Source organism: Diabrotica undecimpunctata, chromosome 7, assembly GCF_040954645.1.
Source record: "Diabrotica undecimpunctata isolate CICGRU chromosome 7, icDiaUnde3, whole genome shotgun sequence".
Classification (NCBI taxonomy): domain Eukaryota; kingdom Metazoa; phylum Arthropoda; class Insecta; order Coleoptera; family Chrysomelidae; genus Diabrotica; species Diabrotica undecimpunctata.
The window spans coordinates 54725756-54741148 of NC_092809.1; the positions used below are offsets into that span (position 1 = coordinate 54725756).

The 15393-nt window shown below is 35.8% G+C and overlaps 1 protein-coding gene across 1 annotated transcript in view; it reads left to right on the forward strand.

Moving 5' to 3' along the window:
• The first annotated feature begins 579 nt into the window (after window positions 1-579).
• The window catches only part of LOC140446378 (uncharacterized), an 81394-nt gene continuing 66580 nt past the window's right edge, over window positions 580-15393 (forward strand). The window contains exon 1 of the mRNA XM_072538923.1: window positions 580-718. The gene's annotated coding sequence lies outside the window, so the exon portion shown is untranslated. The remainder of the gene's footprint in view (window positions 719-15393) is intronic.

Consider the following 15393-nt stretch of genomic DNA (forward strand, 5'->3'; position numbering starts at 1 on the left):
TCTGCTTTTTTCTGTGCCTTCTAAGAATTGCAAGACCAAGAAAACGATGGAACGACAACTTACTGGAGGTACATTAAAAAACCGACAGAGTCACGTCTACACCAAAAGAAAAGTAGAACATTCTCTCAGTTTAAAAGAAATTTAACTTTATTTGGTTTTGCAGATATCGGTATTTTATATTTTAAAAAACACCCTCTGTAATCAAACAAAATTTATACTTACCATTTGCATGGAATGTTTATTCCTACTCGTATAAATTGCCTGCAGCTCGTGTTACATGCTCTCATACTCGTGGGAAGTGAGGTCCATTCCAAGCTCATTGTACAATTTATTACTAACAATATCGTCAAGGGAATAGTGTCCTTTTTATATTAAATAATAGTAGTATGCTTCATCTCTTTTATCGAATCAGCAATTGATACCGTTTGTTTTGTGAATGGTAATTATAGATTTCCGTAATCGCTTAAAACCGATTATTGGGTAAAAATACGTAATGTAAATAATAGTATAATACAAAGTTCCTTGAAAATATTCGTTATCGAAAATTAACATTATTTGTGAAATATGAACGGTGGTCTATTTGTTCTGTTTTTAGTATTAATAAACCATAACTATCGAAAACTGTTCACTAAATATTGGATATCTACTAAATATTGGTGAACATTCGTTGATGATATCAATTTGATGGATATAAAATTAAAGAAACTCGAGAAACAAGGTAAATATTTTTTTTTGTATTTTAGTAGTAGCGTATAAATAAAATTTATTATTTCCAATTAAAATAAAAGTAATACTGTTATTATGTATTATGTAATAACATTGAGCTGTAATCTGTAGTGGTAGGTCAATGTTACTAAACACTGAGTCCTAAACCTTTGGAGTCCTTACCTTAGTGTCACGTAACAACACTGACCAAATATAACATTTGATCATTCTTTAACATCATTTAAGGTTTAAGTTGTGGTTACAAAAGAATGATTCTATTTTCAGAAACTTTGTTTCAGCTACTTTAATCAGGCACTTGATCTCTCTCTTAGGTTTGTTAGCCAGGAAATTCTTTGTCTTCTATAGATTTTTTACCCTTGATTTTACCTTACATTATACATCTTAATATCTCATATTTCGCACTTCTGGCAATGTGCCCTAATTATTCCAGTTTTTTTGTTTTGATGTGTTTTATGACCTCGCAATCCTTTTGTAGCCTTCTTAACACTTCTGCATTTGTAACTCCATCCTTGATAGCACCATATCTCAAAAGACCACTTATGTCTCATTAAACATTGTTAGTCCAACATTTCTTCCAAACAGTTCATCTTTTAAAATTAATTCTACAGACTAATAAATGGTGCCACAGTAGAATCCCTACTATATCCAGTAATTGCCAATAGCTTTTTAAAAGACTTCGAGACCCGAGCACTATCCATATCAATGCTCAAACCCCCATGTTGGCTACGATATGCTGACGATACGTTCGTCATTTTTCCACACGGCAGGGATACTTTGGTGTCTTTTAAACTCATCTAAATGGTGTACATCTTTGTATCCAGTTCACGATGGAGGTGGAAACTAATCCGTCCTTACCTTTTCTCGACGTTCAATCAATTAGCCTATATTTGTCTACTGCTGAACGTAGGCCTCCCGTAAAATGTTCCACCTATTTCTATCTTGTGCTTCTTGCATCCAATTTGTGGTGATGCGCTTAATATCATCCGTCCATCTAGTCGGTGGTAGTCCTCGGCTTCGATATGCCTCTTGCCTTGGTCGCCATTCCAGAATCTTTCTGGTAAATCTATCTTACGTTAATCAGGCAACATGTCAGGCCCAAGCATATTTAGGGCGTTTCGACGTTATCATAAATAAAAACCAATCCCAATGTTTTCATACTCTGTTTATCGAGAACTCCTCCTTACCAATCGTTACTTGCATGCCAACGGTCATCAGTCAATTTCACAAATTAATTTAGTCCTTAGTACTCTTGTCTCTAGATCAACACGCGAAAATGCAAGTAAACCAGCTAAGCTCTCTAGTTTAAAATAAGCCGTCATCAAAAACATCATCCTATTACATCAATAGGACTATCCATAGACATCAATCTCCCAATTTATCTCAGCCCAAAGACTCAGATCCTCATCAAGCTTTTTTTCTTTATATTTAAAAATCGAAAACATTCTTAAATCAAGAGAAATAATGACAATATTTACTCCCCAACAAAAACTTTTATCTCATGTCCAATCAATCAAAGACAAAATGAACAACACTGAGTTTATAAAATTCTTTGTGCAGACTACCCCCAATCTAATATAGGCCAAACAAATCGTAGAATTTAAAATATAATTTTTGAACATTCTGTTTCTGTTTGCAATTCCATTTCAATTTCAGCTCTAGGTCAACACCATCTTCATATAAGTCACAAAATTGATTTTAAAAACTTCAGAACCACAGAGTCCATCCGCTACTATAAACCAAGAATTATCCGAGAAGCCATAGAAATTGAAAAAGAGCCAAATTGTCTCAATAAAAGATATGACGGTTACCTTCGACATGGAGACCTCTTATAATGAAAATATTCTCCGCTTAACACTCCAATCAAAATCTTGCCGTCAGAAACGTTCGCACCAACCCCTGCGCCAATCACCTCGCCAATCTCTACGCTAACCCCCACGCCAGCCTTTACCCAAACCACGTCACCATCGACGGTATAAATAAACCGTCCACTGTTTCCAGTTGCAGTAATGCATTGGTTAGTGATCAGTGTCGTAGTATCCGGGGGCTCTGTATACTAAGACCTCAGATGCCCTAAAGAAGACATCAGAGAAGCTGTCCGGTGCAGTGATAATCGACGCAGTTCAAGCTAGAAGCCGGTTGAGTTTAATATTAATTATTGTAATAGTATTAATCCTAGTTTTAGGTTTAATATATTTACTATTATTTATTTAGCTTGGCTATATATATATATATATATATATATATATATATATATATATATATATATATATATATATATATATATAGCCAAGCTTGGGTTCGACAATTCGAATACCCAGAAATCTTAGTAAAAGTAAAGAACTAAGGCATGATTGTATATTGTCCCCTAGGCTGTTTTACTCGGATCTGCTAATTAACAATCGTTGGAATGCCTTTGTACAGTACTAAAATTATTAAAGAACAAATTTCCAATATAATTTATCTAGACGACACTGTGCTACCAACGATACAGGCACGAATTTATAGAAAGTCTTTGGTGCTTGTCACGAGTTTAGAATGAAGACTAATGAGAAGAAAACCAAGATAATGGTTATTAAAAAAAGGAGCAGAATATCATTTTACCTATACTTATAAATGGGAAGATAGTAAAATATGTAAACTATTTGACAAATAGTTAGGTTGCTGGATTAACTACAACATGGACCCAGAATAAGAAATTAAAGCGACAATTGCTCAGACTAGAGGTCGTTTTCCCGAGATGCATGATCTAGTTTGTGTTTAATGTAGGATAGTAAACAACCTTTAAACTCAAACTGTATCTATAGCATTTAATTATAAGAAGTAAAAATAACTTTACAAAAATGGTTTATTATGTGCAAAATGCTTTTATGGGTGTATTGACAGGCCTGGTTCTAATTCTAATGATGCGCACCAGCCAGAACCAAAAGAAATACTCTGCGGCACCTGTTTCATCGGCGCTGTCAGCCCCGCATACACGCAACATACAAACAACATCCTCCCCCCGTTGAAAGTGGTACCTTTCAAACACTGATAGGAAGAGGAAAAATGCTCAGGAAACTCCTCTTAACAATTGCCGTGGCAGTTTTGATGGTTGCCACTCTGGATATTCTATCTGTACCCTTGTGTAGCTTCAGAATTCTAAATAGTGACCATCATGTCGGTGAAGTACGCTCGCCTTTGATTAATACTAACGAATTTTCCAATAGTTCTCCCTTGTTGGACCTCCACTTGGTGCGACGTTGTAACTCTGTAATATAGTCCATCTTCCAGCGATTCCAAAAATTTGTAGAAGGCCTCTTGTTGTAGAAGCTGGTATCTATTCAGCCTATTCAGATTAATGTCGGTCACATCTTAATCAGGAATAGCTACTATAGGTCTTCCAATAAGAAAGTGAGCTGGGGTTTATGGAGTAAGGTCATTAGGATCAACATTTAGAGGGCAGAGAGGACAAGAATTCAAAATTGCCTCTATCTACGAGAGAGTAGTAGTGAATTCCTCGAAAAGTAAATTAACGTTTGTTAAAACTCGTTTTAAGTGATGCTTTGCGCTCTTTACCCCTGCCTCCCAGAGGCCAGCAAAATGCGGTGAATAGGGAGTTATAAAACTCTACTCTATATATTGTGACTGAGTCTCATTTATAATTGCCTCTCTATTCTGATTAAAAAATTGTTTCAATTCGCGTTTCATGCCTATAAAGTTTGACCCATTGTCTGAAAATATAGTTAAAGGTATTCCTCGCCTGAAGACGAAACTTCGCAGAGTTTGAATAAAAGCCTCTGAAGAAAGGTTAAAGATTAATTCTAAATGCACCGCCTTCGTGGTTAAACAGATGAACAAACCGATATAACATTTTGATATATGGCATTCCCTTTTTATCTTTAATTTGGAAAAGGCCGACAGAATCTACCCCCACTATGGTAAATGCGTTAGAAGGATTTACGCGTTACCGAGGTAAATCAGACATTATGGGACGCAATAGTCCTTGCGTTAAACTTAAAACATTTGATGCAATTTTTTACAGTTATTCGCGTAAGATCTGATATGGGCCAGTACTCCTCCCTTATAGTATTCAAAAGAAGTTGAGGGCCTGCGTGAAATAGACGTTCGTGCTCTAAGGAAAACAGTAGTTTAGTAAAATGATGCCTTGAATGTAGCAATATGGGATGTTTTTTGTTAAAGACAAATTCATAGTGTCTTATTCTACCTCCAACTCGAAGAATATTGCTTGTATCTAAGAAGGGACTAATAGTGACTTACTTATGTTTTCAACTTTATTAATTGTTATAGCCTCTATTTCATTTTTAAAAGAATCATGTTGAAAATGTCTAACCAAAGTTCCTAAAGCAATCGTAAGTTCTTGTACCTCTAGAGATCCATTTCTTTTATTTTCTTTATTTAATCAATTGTATTTAAAACGAAAAATGTAAGCAACTGATCTTTGCATTCTAAAAAGTTTTGAAAAGCTCTGAAAGGGAAATGAAAATGAAGCGTTTGATGTAGTAGATAAAACTATAGATTTTATCTCCGGCAAATCAGCGACATTTTCGCAAGAATATTTTGGCCAAAAACATTGTTCACTTGGCAGCCAAGCTGGTCCATTCCACCAAATCCCTAAATCTAAAATATCTCTAGAATATAGACCCCAGAAACAATGTCGGCTGGGTTATCGTGCGTTGAAATATATCGCCATTTTGAATTTTAAATTGTTATTCATCAAATATTTAAATAAATAACTTAACTTTAAATATAATAAATTAATATTTATTGTTAAAGATTGGATCTCCGAAACTCTGTTACTTGTAAAGATCTTTAGCAGATTGGGACTAGTTCGTATCCACGCTAAAGCTATAGTTGAGTCCGACCATAAAGTTGAAGACTCGAATTCCATTTGCATCGACTTCTTGACATTGTCAAATAAGCGTGCCAGTAATAACATGGCGCTTAACTCTAGACGTGGAATTTTTAACGTTTTTAAGAAAGCCACTTTTGATTTGGCACACAATAACTCAACACATAGATCTCCAGTTACACTTACCCTTCGCAAATAGGTGCAAGCACCGTAAGCCTTTTCGGACGTGTCAGCAAAACCATGTAGCTGCACAGAAATAGCATCCTTGCAAATACCTTGCCTATTTAACTTCAATCCATTTAATGCTGGAATTTCTGATTCGAATTTTGTCCAGATCTCAAGTATTTTACCTGTAATTGCTGCATTCCATGACATTTTATTTGCGCAAAGTCATTGAATAAGTAATTTAGCCAATATAATGCAGGGACTAATTAGACCAAGAAGATCAAAAATTTTGGATATTGCAGATAAAATAGAACACTTACTCAAAGCTGCTTGTCTCGGATTAGCGTTGATGCAGTATAAAAGTAGATCTTCTCGGCACGACCAATTTAAACCTAAATTATTAATTTTATTGTCGTCAGCAAAGGTAAATATTTCGTATTTGGATTCCTTGGATATTATGTTAGATAAACAATCGGGATTATTTGAGCACCATTTTCTAAGTGAGATTCCGCCTGATTTTAAAGTTTCAGATATTGATTGACAAATGTATCATGCCTCTGCTACTGTAGAAGCTTCAGTCAAAAGATTGTCCACATAGAAGTCGCGTTTAATGATATCTGCTATTTTCGGCTTCTTATCTTGAATTTCCTCTGCAAGACTGAATAAACAACCAATAGCGATATAGCTTGCTGTAGATTGCCCATATGTAACTGTATTTAGTGTATATGTTTTCATATTGTCATTGGAATTTTCGCGCCAAAGTATTTTTTGCAATTGTCTTTGCTCTGGTACAATTAGCACTTGTCTATATATTTTTGCTATATCCGAAGATATGACGTAATTGTATTTCCGAAATCTCAGTGTTATTGATAACAAATCATCTTGTAAAACAGGTCCAATAGCTTGTATACTATTTAATGAAAGACCACTTGTTGTGGGTGCTGAAGCATCAAAACTGCTCTTAATTTTGTCGTTACACTAGATTCCTTTGTAACGCTGTGATGAGGGAGAAAATATTCGAATTTATGGCCTTCCGCTTCTTTATTAATTGTCATGTGATGCAAATCGATGTACTCCAACATAAATTCCTTGTATCGTTGGTGTAGTATAGGATCTCGTTTGAATTTGCGCTCTGGAGCAAAAAAATGATTTTCTGCTTGAAATTTAAAATTTTCTAAAATTGAAAAGGCTTTCACAAAATTGTTCGGTTTCGGTGAATGGTTTGAAGCTTGTTAGTCTCCCTACTTCCCAGAATTGAGCTAGTTTATTTAATAGTTTCTGATTTATACTTAAATTGCAGGACACGTTTTTTATAGATTCATTAACTCCAAAGGGTCCTGAGACTACCCATCCTAATGACGTTTCAAATCAGCTCCAATTAATATATCGATTGGGTCCGGTGTATTGAAGCAAGGATCTGCCAAAATAATATTACTTGGAATTAAATAAGCTTGTACATTAATTCGGTATCCTGGTAATGTACCCGTAATTTAATTTAAAACGTAACAATCTAAATTAGTTTCAAAGTGACTATGCGTTGATCTTATTAATATTTTACGTTTTTTATCGACCCTTGAAATATTGTTTGATATGCCAAAAATAGATAAGTCTGTTTTCTCAGTGTTAATACCTCAACTCTCCTGTAAACTAGATATTATAAAGGATGTCTGCGAACCACATTTCAAGCGTGCTCTAACTTTATGCAGCTTGTTTAATTTATCAGCTACTAGTACATAGGCTTTAGATAAAATTACTTGATTGGCTACTGAGCTTACCATACTACTATTTAAAGAAACACCTTCAGGTTTTGATGTTATAGAATCTGCATTTTCATAGTTAGTGTTATATCTTCTATAATATTACAAACTGCTGTTCCGACCTACACCTACGGAACACACCAACTGTCATAAAAGGACATGATATGCTGTCATTGTTCTGAGGTGGGGAGTTAACCTACATTCATTGTACTGCATTATTCATATCAGAAATATACGATGTAATTTTCAAATTACAAGTACATTCATTATTTCATTTCAATCCTGAAGACATCAACCAAAATATATACAAAGTGTGTACGAACACAACAGTTAATTAGCTGTATCGTTTTTATCATGCAAAATTGTATTGTGTTATTTTTTTTTTCTTTGCATGGCCCTAGCCTACATTCCCTTGTCTAATGCCCAGATCTTAAACAATTGTAACATAGATTTGATTTTCTTACGAAGTCCCTTTTGTGCACTAAACTCAAATGTAAAAAAGGACAAGTATAAATTGTGTGATCCTTCTTGCAATAACTGCATAGTTGGTTAGTATTAAAATTAGAAGCAACTAAAGACCTACCCGTATTGTATGGCAACCTTTGTTTATTGTGAGTATAATTGCTCCTAGAATCTATTTTATTAATTGCAGCATTATTTTTTGATTCTAATGTATCACAAAAATTAGCACGTCCCTGTAGGAACTCTAAAAATTGTGTAAAAGTGGGCAAATCGTCTAGTTTAGAAATTTGTCTTTCCCATTTTAAATTTGAACCCGAATCTAATTTATTCGTGAACCAAAATATTAATAGAGAATCCCAATTGGTGATATCTTGCCCTAATTGTTCAATTGATCCCACATGTTTATGAATATCATCTACAAAAATCTGGACTTTTTCTGCTGTTCGTTTATGAATATTTTCGATAGAAAAAAATGCTTAATGTATTCGTAAATAAGTTTTTTCTTATTCTCGAACCTACTTGTAATAGTGTCCCAGGCTACGGCATAATTATCTACCGATATTTTATTTTAGAAATAGAAGTTAGCGCAGTTGCAACACAATATGGCCGCACATGCACTGCTCACTATAAATAGTTTATTGTTTATTTTTACTTAATTTTTGGTAAAATTGTAATAGATATCGGCTAGAAGGACCAACTGTTTAATGTAGGATAGTAAACAACCTTTAAACTCAAACTATATAGCATTTAATTATACAAAGTAAAGATAACTTTACAAAAATGGTTTATTAAGTGCAAAATGCCTTTATAGATGTATTGAGAAGTCTGGTTCTAATGTGTGTCCTGCACACCAGCCGGAATCGAAAGAAATGTCACTCTGCGGCACCTGTTCCATCGACGCTGTCAGCCCCGCACACACGCAATATGCAAAAAGCACACATGCATCACGTTGAGTATGAATTGTGGCGTAAACAATCTGCGATACGCATATCGATATTAAACTAAGATTGAAACTTCTAAAATATTCTGTTTGGTTTGTTGTTTCCTATGAAGTCAAATAGTGGAGTCTAAAGAGAGTGTACAAAGAGGTTAGAGACATTTGAAATGTGTGTGTACTGAAGAATTAAAAAAATTCTTGGAATGTACTGAGAACAAATAAAGAAATTCTTAATAGAGTTAATATAAAAAAAAAACAACGATTGGGAATGACTAAAATAATAAAAACCAATTATCTGGGTCAATTGTTACGTAACGAAAAGTATTAATTCCTGAATTGATTAAAAAAAATTGTCCTGGATACATAATATTAGGTCAAAGATTGGTCAAAACGTTTAGTTTCTTCATTCTGTACAGTCTGTTTGTTACGAGTATTATATTTCTTATCGCCAAAGGTGGTTACATTTTAATAAATACAATTAATAAATAATTAAGTACATTTTTTAAATTTTTCTAAGAAATAAAATTTCTTGCTGATCATTTTATATTATCTTTTTTTCTATCGAGAGCACGTTTCTTATAACAGTAATTATATTGAAATATTTATCTAAATCGTGTTTTCAGAGATAACTTTTATTTTATTGTTTAGTAACAAGTGTAGGGCAGGTCTTTAATAAAAGAACTTTTTTATTATTTTTCTATTAAGAAGCATGTAAGATTCGAATAAAATCTCTTCGCTCCATAACATTTTTATTTTTAAATCAGCTTTACTAGATTAATAATTGATAATAAAGATTCAGTTCATGATGAAAATATTATAACGTTTTTTTTATATTATGAATAATAAAAATGACTGCTTTTGGTTTTCTGTTTCTACATTTGGCCATCCCATCCAGTTTTCTTACTTTTGGATGCCCATACCAGTTAAAAATAGAGATACAAAGAGTAAAATAGTAGAGTAAAAAGCATTGAAAAAGTATTTATGATTTGATATTGGTTTATAAATGTATAGTTCTCCTGGAAATATGGTCGTAAATTTTTTTCCCTGCTCTTGGATCATGGGCTTGGTTAATTTTTCAAAAATGTCGCCTTTATCTATACTTTTTTTTCGTCTTTATAGAGGTCTGGAATCTTCTAAGGACATCTCAGTCCAGGACGCCGCTTGACTGATCTTAGTAAAGGACTCTTCTTCGTACTACCGGCGATAGTTCCTCATGTACTTTATAATGCCCTTTAAATGCCTTTAGATGCACTTTAAAATGCAATTCGGCGTAGACGCCCAGTCTACGCCGAACGCCTTCCTGCTAAACCAAACCCTTCTCTGTCATCCAGCGATCCGGAAGCGGATTGGCCTCTGTAGGGTCGGCACTCCGTCCGGCTCGCGGAGATAAGAATACGGCCGGGGTCAGAAAGCCCTGCCTGTCGTAAAAGGTGACTAATGGGTAGGAATCGGGAGGTGGAGAGCCGTCGCTTGAGGTGTCGGTTTGGTAGAAACGCACACGGTCGCTTCGGCGACACGGTCACCGGTCTACATTCCTAGTATCCGAGACGAGACTCTCGTGGGACCACTCTACTCTCATTCCAAAAGAGCCTGGTGAGGTTGAACGAGCTGGGCCCGTACATACCTCTCCTGACCTTGGTCAGGCGTGGTGTGGGTGCCCCGGCACGTACCCACCGGGAGATCCAAGAGTGGTAGAGGAGAGATCCTCGGCGGCGACCTGTCTACGCGTGAGGTGGAAATTCCTCTGCCTGCCGAACCTATCCGCCAGTCTATCTCATACGGTTTGACTCACTTTTCTACCTTTAATTTCCAGCATCTTTCCCTCTTATCTTTGCCGTTGGTCCAGCTGTCTTTCTTCCTCTTCTTTTTTCTTGATCACTGCACGGATAAAGTTGTGTACACTAGTCCAACCTGCTTTATTTTTAATTATTCTCTCAATCATTTTTCTCTTCTTCTTCTTCTTCACTAGTTTTACAACTCGGGGTGAGTCTTCGCCGCATCTACTATTGCCCTCCATCATCTACGATATTGCGCTTCTATTTCCTTCAACATCATCCTTCCATCTTTTTCTCGGTCGGCCTACTGATCTACTACCATCTGGTCTTTCAAAAAACACTGTCTTTAACAATCTGTCATTCTCTGATCGTACCACGTGACCTGCTCGTCTTATTCGGTTTGCCTTAATATGTCTAACTATGGTTTCAGTTTCATACAGAGTCACCAATTCAGCATTGCGGCGTCTTCTCCAATCCCCTGTGAATTCATCTCTTTGAGGGCCAAATATTATTCTATTTCTTTCAAATACAAGAAGCTTATTGATTTCCCGCTGGTTGAGAATTCATGTTTCACTGCTATATGTAATAATTGGGCGAATAATCGACTTGTACAGTGTTAATTTGGATTTTCTTTTTAGCAGGTTCGATCTTAATAATACTGAAACGGAGTATAATGCCCTATTTCTCGCAGCTATCCTTGCTGATACATCTTTTTCTATGTGGTTGTACGCTGTGATTATCGCCCCCAGGTATTTAAACTCCTTCACTATTTTGAAGTTGTGATTATTAATACTGATGTTCTGCCTAACTTTTGGTCGTGGATTTTTGGTTATTACCATGTATTTCGTCTTTGCTTCATTTATTCGAAGACCCAGACTACCTGTTTCCTCCTCGAGCTGTGAAAACACCTCTCTCACGTCTCTGGTAGAATGCGTGACTTCATCTATATCATCAGCAAAGGCCAGCAACAGTTTTGATCATTGATCAGCAAATCCTCCTGTCAGCTCAGACGATATTTTACTTATTGCATATTTCAAATCAAAATTGAACATCAACGGTGACATTGATGTTCTGCTTCCTATCTTTACTTGCTCATATGAGTCTGTCACGCACATTTGCGTTAATTCAACTAATTTTCTTGGTATTCCCATTTCTATCATTGCTATCCACAATTTGCTTCTTTTATGGAATCATGTGCTTGCTGGAAATCTATGAAAATTTGGTTCACATCGCGGTTGAATTCCCAGTTTTTCTCTAATATGTGTCGGATGGTAAATATCTGATCTATAGTCGACCTTCCAGCATGAAAGCCGCATTGGTAGTCTCCTAGAATATCTTCCGAATATGGTGTGAATCTTTTTAGCAAGATAATTGATAGCACTTTATATGATGTGCTAATAAGCGATATGGCTCTATAGTTTCAGAATTGTTCTTTGTTTCCTTTCTTATATATGAGAATTATAACGCTTTTATTCCATTCTTTAGAAATTTTGTCTTGTTGCCATACTCTCAGAATGATGTCATACAATTTTTGGGGTAAAAGGTTTCCTCATTTTTCTAACAACTCTCCATTTATGCCATCATTTCCTGGTGTTTTATGGTCTTTTAGAGACGCGATCGCATTCTTTACTTCCTCAAGTGTTTGTGCTGGTATTTCGATATCTGCAGAATGAAATGTAATACCTGCTTCCTCCGTCTCACTTTTAATATTTAGTAAATTCCGAAAGTATTCCTTCCATCATTCGACGATTTCCATTTCTATCATTATAAGTTCACCTGCTTTATTTCTCATAGGCTGTGTTACTCCAACACTTGCACCTTTTCTGACTGACTTCACTTTACTAAAGAATTTCCTTATTTGATTCCTCTTGCCACTTCTGTCCATTTCCCGAATTTGCTGTTCTAGGTTGCTCTTTTTAGTTCTGAATAGTCGCCTTGTTTGTGCTCTTGTTCTGTTAAAATCGGCTTTCTTCTCATCTGTGGGATCTTGTAGCATTTTCAGTCTTTTTTTTTTATTTTTATTTCCAGAATTTCCTCGCATGCTCTGTCAAACTATTTCCGTTTTGGGCGAGTCCTCTTTTTTTCAATGGTTTCCTTGGCTGCTTGTTCTATAACTGATGCCACTTGCTGTCATGCTTGTTCTAACTCTACATTATGCTCTTCCTCTCCCAGCAATTGGAATCTGTTGCTTATTGCCAGATGATAATCCAGTTTTTTATTTGGTGTTTATAGGGTGTCCAAGTTCCATATTTCTTTTTTTTTCTTGTTGTTCCAGTTTCTGTATTCATAACGTTCGCGTTCTTAACTTTGATTTTAACGGAAAGTAATCGCTGTCGCTGTCAGATCCTATCATACTTCGCGAATTAATAATGCTACTAGAGTGTCTTACGTCAATTTTCGATCTATTTGGTTTCGTGTTCTTGCATTATTTGAAGCCCATGTGACCTTGTAAATGTCTTTTCTCTCGAATTGGATGGATTTAACGATCATGTTATTAGATATTGCGAATTGTGTTAGCCGGTGTCCATTATCATTTGTTGTGTCGTGCAAGCTATGCTTACCAATTACTTCTCTTAAATAATCTTCCTTACCTAGTTTAGCATTGCAATCTCCCATTACTATTTTGACGTCGCGTTTTGGAGCAGCTTTATACTGTTGGTCTTATAGTTCATAAAATTTATCCTTTCTATCTTCTGTTGGGGCATATATTGAGAATATTGTGAGATTGAACCACTTACCCCTAAGTCTAATATAGCAGATTCGTTCTCTCACCATAACAAAATTCGCACCTGTCTCTCTTTCTATTCTTTTCCTTTCTAATATCTATCTGTTACAATCATCGTATGTGTCACAGTGTCCGAGTGTCCACAGTATACGCATTCATCTATGTCAGCCTTTCCGAACCTAGAGAGATAGGCCCTTAAACACCCGTGTCCTGTGAGCACCTGCGTTAGGAAATAATACAGTCGTCTATGACCACAGTCCACCCAATCTCTTATGTTCGGGATCGGCATATTGTTTTCACTGTGCCACATCCTCCGTGTTGTTCCATTCTTCTTGCCATTTTTCAATTGACCTTTCCCTTTCCTGTCTGCTCTCGGACATAGTAAGGTTTGGATCTCTTCTCTTATAGAGCTCTTTTCTTTCCCCTGCCAGAACATGCAACCGAACACATTCAGTGATAGTCCATAATGCTGCCGCAGACACAGTTCTCTAGGTGATGCCACTCACAACAGACTTGTTCTGTCCACTCTTGTGATGAGCCTCATATTGGCCGTTATCTCCACCACTTCGCTCCAGACTGGTGCCGCGTAGAGTACGGTACACCATGTAAGGCTCTTCTCCCTTTAAATTTGACTTGATGGCTTCGGTTTTCTCTGCCGCAAGTTTCAGTTAGTGCTGCGTCATCCATTTCTTTACGACGCTGCTTACGTTTCGAACCCGGTATTTGTCTGGCTCATCCCGGACCACTACCAGTACAGCGAGGTCATTTGTGAATGCGAAGGGAGGTATATCCAATCCGTATTTATAGTTTATAACCTCGTTATATGCCAGGTTTCATAACCTTTATCTATACTGCAAACGTCATCTTCAATAGAACAAAACAGTTTTCTCTTGGTTAGCACTTTTAAAACATTGTATCTTATACTCTTCTGATGAAGGGATATCTATATTTTGGCAACGTATTTATATTATAATGTCGTCGATCTTTTAATCAGTTGCTTAAATCCGGAAAGCACAAAATTCCCCAATTTGAGATCATCGGTATACAACCTTTCAATATTTTCTTGTTCTGGTTCCACAAAGTCAACATTGTCTCCACTACTACAAGTTTTCTCTCAGTCTTCCTATTCTTCTAAAGAAGAGCCTGAATCTAGATCATGTTTTTTTGTTTTTTTTCGTTTTAAGAAAGTTTGTTATCTTTCGTTTCATTTTTTCGACGTTTTTGTGCCTTCATTTGTTTGGTATCCTCTCGAGCCTGCATTTTTTCATGATTTTGTTTTTCTTTATCATTTTTAAGTTTCTAACATTCTTCATGATACTTCACCTACTTATCAGATATGACAACACTTGGTGTGTATTTTTTTTTCTTTGAGTCCGGTTCCTTTCTTAAGGGTAAGGGAACACATTGTAAAATACTGTTAAACAAATCGGTTTTTGTGGAAAAAAATATTATGACTTTTTTTGACTTATCTATAAGAAAACTGCCATCCATCAAAATGTTGATAGCATTCGATGTGGTCTGAAGTTGATTGCCTAAATAATCAGAATTGGAAGGTTCCAAAAACACAGGAGACATATTTGGAAGAGCATTATTATTTGGTTATGAATCTTCTCTCACTAAGTACGGTTAAATTTCTACTTGCTTTGTAATTTGAAACAAAATAATGTACAGCGATGTATCTTCAATATAACCTTCCCATGTATGGTTTATTCTTTTTGTTATCTTTAATTGGTCCAGAACAACCATATCAGTTTTTGATTCTAAATATGTAAGGAAAACACCATATTATTCTCTAAAAAACGATAGATTGATGGCTTTAAATATCGATATTATATTGAAGGTCATTCTTGGATCAAACTCCGCCTTGGTAAGTGCTGGGTGGATTGAGTAGCTCAGTAAATGCCAGTGCCGGTCCCAAGCCAGGATAAAGGAGGAGGGTTGAGGCGATGGGTTAGCAACTCATCCCTTGTCAAAAGAAATAAATGCTAAAAATTTCG